This window comes from Liolophura sinensis, chromosome 1, assembly GCF_032854445.1.
Source record: "Liolophura sinensis isolate JHLJ2023 chromosome 1, CUHK_Ljap_v2, whole genome shotgun sequence".
In the NCBI taxonomy this organism is placed as follows: domain Eukaryota; kingdom Metazoa; phylum Mollusca; class Polyplacophora; order Chitonida; family Chitonidae; genus Liolophura; species Liolophura sinensis.
In genome coordinates, this window is record NC_088295.1 from 75,082,623 (window position 1) to 75,089,494 (window position 6,872).

Here is a 6,872-nt window from a genome sequence, read left to right on the forward strand (position 1 = left end):
AGGCATAATTTTATACTAGATAAGTTTTGCCCATTGTTTTGCTCCAGAAACTTCCACATGATATGCTTAGACCGTTAATGAAGTGAACTGTAAATAGCTATAAGAGTATATCTACCATTCAAATAATTGTAATTATTATTGTAATTTTGTTGTAATTTTTTTTATACTGAATCATTATCAATTCAAAAGTTAAATTAATTCATGAGAACACATTGGCCAAAGCCGAAATATCTAGTTCTAAATGAGACTGTGGCATACTGACACCACAGTAATGACAAGATTAGGGTCAATGTATATGCTACTTGCAATGCCTAAAAATCCATTATTGGGTTTACTGGAAATTCCATGTTTTGTATGAACGATTGACCGCAAGTAAAGATTTTAGTCTTTAAGCTAACAGCTGTTGGTATGAATGGACATTCTAGAGCGCACATCACTCCTTATTGCCGATCGGGTTTTGGAAGATTAAACAGTCTAGCATATTTCAGTCAGCCTTAGGAGTTATCAATCACCCGAGTGTCCTGAAGTCAGCCTTCACACCAGTCGCTATCGACAAGGAGCGCCTTCAGTGATTCTGACCCGGTATCCCCTCGATAGAGGGCTCTAAAGGTTTGGCTCCCACTTTATGGATGCACTTTCCTTAACGCCCGTCTTTGTCAGTGTTCCAATGCCCCGATTTGCAAGGATTCGTAGGCAGTTCACAGGTCTTTCGCAGAAAAAACGGTATCATATTGTCAGCAGATCCAACTGATGAGTTGATATGCACTCAAATTATCTCTTAGCTTATCTTCTGCCAAGTTTCGGCCGAGAAGGCGATCAGCACCACAATGCTGTCAATCAAGACCGGAAATTAGTGACGTTTTGCGAGCTGTCGTCTGCAGTAATCTGTAATTAATCCGTTTCCCGCGCGCGCACATCACCGCCAATCAGGTCTTTACGGGCGCTCCGAAGGCGAGAGGAAAGCAGGCGAGATCGGAGGGATATATGGTTATCAGGCCGAGTCAAGCTGAAGAAACAGTGACGGAAGTTGACAGCTCCAATAGACGTTGATCGATAACACGTTCAAATAATGGCATTATTTTCCAAGTATTCAATTGCAAAATTATTGGAGTTGTCGTCGGGTGTGCGAGTCCAATTCACTTAGCTCCAGATCGGGGATATTTCCGAAATGGGATTGACTAAATACTGAGTGTAATGAGGCTGTTCACTTACAAGGCAAGGCAATCCCCAGTCGGCAGAGGGTTAGAAATCTATCAAACTGAGAGACTTGCCCAATTCTCTAAAGGACCTCGAAACCTCTTGATGGGGCCGCCGAGACCCTTATATTGCTCAGGCTATTAATTTGAACGAAGCGTTTTCATCAAATTTGTATCCAATACAGCGCTGACTATAGCCGAAAGATGGTGTTAATTAACTAGATAGAGAAGACCATAAAAACTGTATCAGTTATATCTCCGCCTTTCCCTGCCCACACTGCCAGGGCTGTGCGTGTTGGAAGCTGTTTTATAATTCCTTTCATCCCAACTTTCCACTTTGCGCCTAATTAATCAAACAAACAGCTTCCAAGTTGGAAACTAAGAAGGTTTCAACTTAGGGTTGAGTATTATTATCAGTGATAAATTTATAGCTTCCGGTTTTGCTCGTCTCTATTGAAAACCATGCTAAAGGACATACAGAAGCCTCTATAACCGTAAATAATTGCAGCCCTTCGCCTGCTGAATAGGCTCTCGTCTGTTGTGAGATTTTATAGGGTCAATAGGCTAATACGAGCTCTGTAAACATACCTTCCGGTTTGTCTGACCGTAAATTACTCCGAACCCAAATCATCGCCCTGCTCCCTTCTCTAATGGCTAAAGCGGCCGCGGCTGCCCAAGGGAGTGATTAACGCCGAAAAAGTCACCAGCGAATTACGGCTGCAAATAGTAAGCACGTTATGTTCTAATCCCACGGGACCATAAGCCAAAGTCGATAATTTTTCTGCCATTTTCTGTAATAATGACGGCGTAATTATACGCCTGATTTATTTCCTCGCCCATGGCTTGTTGGTTGGTGTCCGGTGTGATTCCACAAGGGACCAGCTAGTTCATCACCACAGACGCTCGTACCTTGTCAGTATTTATATCAATTTGGGGTTAGCCGAGCTCACCGCCTCGCCTCCTCCAGTAAATCTCCATTGGGATTGAGATAACCTCAGTTATCTAGATGATGATAGATACTAATATAAGTACTCTGAGGCTAGAGATTGAATACTGGCAAATAGATTACCGTCAGATTCAAGGCATTTTATATTCCTTTAGTCACAGTTTTCCATGAACCAATCTGCAGCAGTTCCTACACGGCCCACACCAATCGTGGTAAAAATACGGATGCCTATATAGGACCAATAGATCTTAACATTCAATTGCTTTGCCAAAGTACCTTCTGTCTGGATTGGAAAAAAATGGATTGAGAGCCATACACTATGGCGCCATGATTGCCATTTGGACGTCCCGCTGGCTGCTTGCGTAAAACATTTATTTTTCAGATAATTTTGTACTAAGCAATAATGAGAGTAATACTACAACTATCAATAAACACAATAATTATAATAATAAATAATTAAATAAATAAAAATGCTGTCTCTCGTAAGCTCAAGTTTCATTTAGTGTTCCTTTCAAAACACTTATTAATTTATACATATATGTATTACTACCTATACCCTTATGTGCGTTAATTACTAATTTAAACAAGTTTTCAAACTAGAGGCCGCTGTACATTTTACAGTTTGTCTACTAAAAACCAGCAGCTCTTGTTCGTTTGCTGAAAAGCTCAGATCTTGGTAAACGAGCAATCTTGTGCAGGCAATTCTAACAAATTATACATTTTCCTATTAATGATGTTTTTAAGCACGTATAAAGATGATGCATGAGAGGTGACTATACAAGTCCGGGCATTACGTTTCCCTGGGAATGAATAATGTAGAGAAAAGTAATACTCAATTAACTATCTTAATTGGATTCGAAGAAATTCTGCCCCAACGCGAAGACAAAGGGATCGGAGTTATGAAAACATTGGGGTAACGTCATAATTACACGCAGTAAAATTGCGTGCATTAAGACGAAAATCTACTCTCTAGGCACCTGTTCCAGCCCCGGGGAGTGATATATCAGGGGTGGGAGTCACCCTGACGCTCTGTCATGGGGACACGTGGTGTGATCTATGAACGAAATATGACAGAATCTTTCCCCAACAGAAACAGTTCAATTATTGCTCAAATCCCAACCCATTTAGAACATAATGGAACTTCAGCCTTTCATACTGCACACTGGTGCGTCATGGTCATCATTCGAAGTAAGAGAAAATCCGAAGAAGATATCATTAATCCATCGAAATAATTAGCGAAGGGCTATATACACATGCATTTATTTTATATTCACTGGTTTTGATTTGTTTATTTACCTGAAAAGATATTCCTGTTAAATGCTACGGCGATCAGGTCATTGATGCAGTGAAAGCATACACCTCCCCAAATACCTAACATAACTGCTGGCGTAAAGCCACTACCGAACCCGCGAAAGCTGGATTTAAACTCATGACCTCAATGCTATTGTGGTCTTCAAGTTGGATCCTTAAGGAACTCGACCCTGCCATTATATAATTGGTGCCTGTTTATTGGCCTAGAGTTTAATACGACATGACGAAGCCTATTGTGTATACCTACAAATGATGTACATGTATAAATTCTCCCCATGTAAAACGTATAAAGAGTTGGTATGATTCTGGAATAATTTGAGTCTCTTGAGTCTTAAGTGAATGTCGCATAAGTGAAACACTCTTTGTGTACGGCGAATTATATCAATGAAATAAATTAATTAATAAATAAGTTTCAAGTTCAGTTCATATTTTCCAGACACTTAAAACAACACTCACTCTGGAGTATTCTTTTCTTGACTGTCGACTTCTGTGGCTAGCGGATTATTGGTTTGTTCCACTTATGTCTACAATTTGAAAAATTAGAGTAGTAAAGTCGAAACAGAATGCAGGCATAAGTGCAATGGAGGGACATGCGATCAGTCAAGCATTACAAAACTCAGATATTGATAAAAATTGTATATTTATTTTTCTCAGATATAGGCATTATAATATAGTCCTAACAGTATTTCAAACAGATCAAACTTTAATATAATTATGCTATTGAAAATCAGATACACGTGGCCTTGGATTTGTCTGGCAGAAGTCTAAACACCAGTGGAAACATGTGTCCGTGTACAAAGTCATGGGTGGAATAGATTTGCTTGAACTGTGGTGCGGTAGAGAAAAATGTTCCATTACAGAAAAGCTTGTCTGCTTCACATAGGTATCGTAGGCTATCCCTTTGGGGATCAAGGATAGCCTTGTCATGGGTGCCGCTAATTTAACTAAGTTATGATGGAATCACTTTGGTTTAAATACTGGTTTTAGGGTCATTTTCCTGTCGGATATCGTGGCCCATCAAATCAGTGTTTTATTTTATTTTCAACACATGAACATTTTGGATAGATGGCAGTGCGTTGGTATACTATTTACATATGTACATGAGTCAGTCAGTGGGATTAAACCTTTTTGTGGTAGCATGTGTATAGCTTATTGTATAGGTTCAAATGCTGCCATGGTCATTTAACACAAAGGGATTAAATAGTAAGCTATTTACAGAGATTGACGTTATCTTTACATTAGAAATACATAGATCTACAGATGGAATTCATTCTGTTTATATACAAGAGCCTGCCAAAAGTGAACACTTTTCAGATTAGAGCGACTGCTGACAAGAGACTAGATTTCACTGTCAGTCAGGCGATAATCGGATTATAGTATTCCGCTGAGAAGTCTACGGGGTGTCCTAATCCCTTGCGTAGGCATAAGTGGAATGAATTAATTGGAATCGTAGTCATAAGTGGAAGACACTGGATTATTATACCATGTAGTAATGAGCTAATTGTACCCTTAAGATCCTACGAGCTGTTACAACTAACATACTTATTAAAATTACGGACTTCAATTGTATTTTGTGCTAAACCCCTCCAGAATTTGGGGTAATCTGGATTTGAGTTCTATAGTTTTGCAAGTATGGACATTCTCTGCCAAACATGGGCAATACCAAACTTCGGATTGACTTTAAAGAAAGGTCATAATTAGCTTTGATCAGGGGATTGCTGTTAAATTATATTTTAAAGATATGCTGTATACGCTGCAGTTGGTTTATTTATAACGGTTAACAGAAGAGATGCGTCACATTTTGCTCATCAAATCAATAAGACGCCTCAAATATTTACCCTTATTAAAGCCCGAAATGCATTTCGAATTAAGACGTCAGGTATTATGTATGTTGCACAGCATTAGGTTTGAATCTATAGATCGAAACAGACATTCTTACACCAGCCGTCAACCAATATGGACGTTACAGGTCGATGATCGCGCGGCCAAGACGGTGTTCAAAACATATCGCCAAAGAACTGAGAAGGTAGATAAAGTATAGTGTTGATTCAAATGAAGCGTTTAATGTTATCGTGAAAGAAACGATGCTATATGTTTACGTTATTAAAGTACATGTTTGCATGCCCTATGTACATATTTCAGTTTATGCAATTATTGTTTTACAAAAATTCATTGTTCTTTTAAGTTAAGTGTGTAATTTCCATTTGAATACCGTTGCGTTTTCCACAAAAAAATCATATTTACAATAAAGCCAAAAATCGTATATAAAAAATTACTTAAAAATAATATAGCAGTGAGTATTTACTTAAAAATACTTAAGTCATTGTCAAGAAACACGCCGCTGTAACTTAAAGACGGACCGGTTAAGCGACGATTTCCGTACTTGAAATACTGAAATTTTCTTGCAAACAAAATTTTGCTACCGAGTTAGAAATTTATACGGTGGGACTTTGGGAATTGAAGACTATTCGTTCTCATTAATCAGCCTCATCTCCGTTCCACGTTGTTGTTGACACTTTGTTGTCTTTACGCTTACAGTCTATAATTAATAAATCAAATTCTGCCGTCTTTGTACGGAAATTAAAATAAGCTGGCGAAGTGTGAAGTAGTTCATTGAATGGCACGTGTAGACGAATACCTGGCATAATATGCATATATCGTGTGGACGGGCGGTAAATTATACTGCTCAGCACGCAGTGTATTACCGGTAGGGTTTGAAGTGCGGGAAATTGATCCTGAATGCTGTACTAAGTGATAGCCATATGCTATTATTTATTCCCCGTATTCTCATCACTAACGTATACACCATGTTCCGGAATCACCAAATCCTCAAATGGCCTTTTCCGCATATCGTGATTCCATATTAACACGCTTTATTATTGATAACACCGCATAAATAATATTCAAGCTCATTTTGTAGGAAATCCACTTAAGCTGATTATTGTCAAGTTTGAACAGGCAGCGATGGTATCGATTATCGATATATGAGGACATTATCCTGACTATTCTGTTTAAATATTTCGTCCGTAATTAACTATATTTATACGGTCTTAGCATAGACAATGTTCAAATTTTCATCGATTAGACCCAGATCTGTTTCCATGCAATAACGAAATGAAAGCGAGGCTTTTCCTGGATTATGAAAATTGGTTGTGTTTTTTTTCTGAAAAACGCAATAAAGATTGTCGTAATTTAGCAAGAGTAATCAATCTTTGAAACAAGTCACGTGACACGGGCCGGAAGGCAACATCTGTCAGCGACGAGGGGATCTTTAGCCTATTAAAATTTAGCTGGAATTTTCTCGATTTAACAAGGCGTTAATTTTAATTTCATTACGAAGACTCCCCGACGGACATTGTCATCAGCGAACATACACATTCTGGTTTATTAACCTTTCATGTTTTATCTTTTTGTGAAAG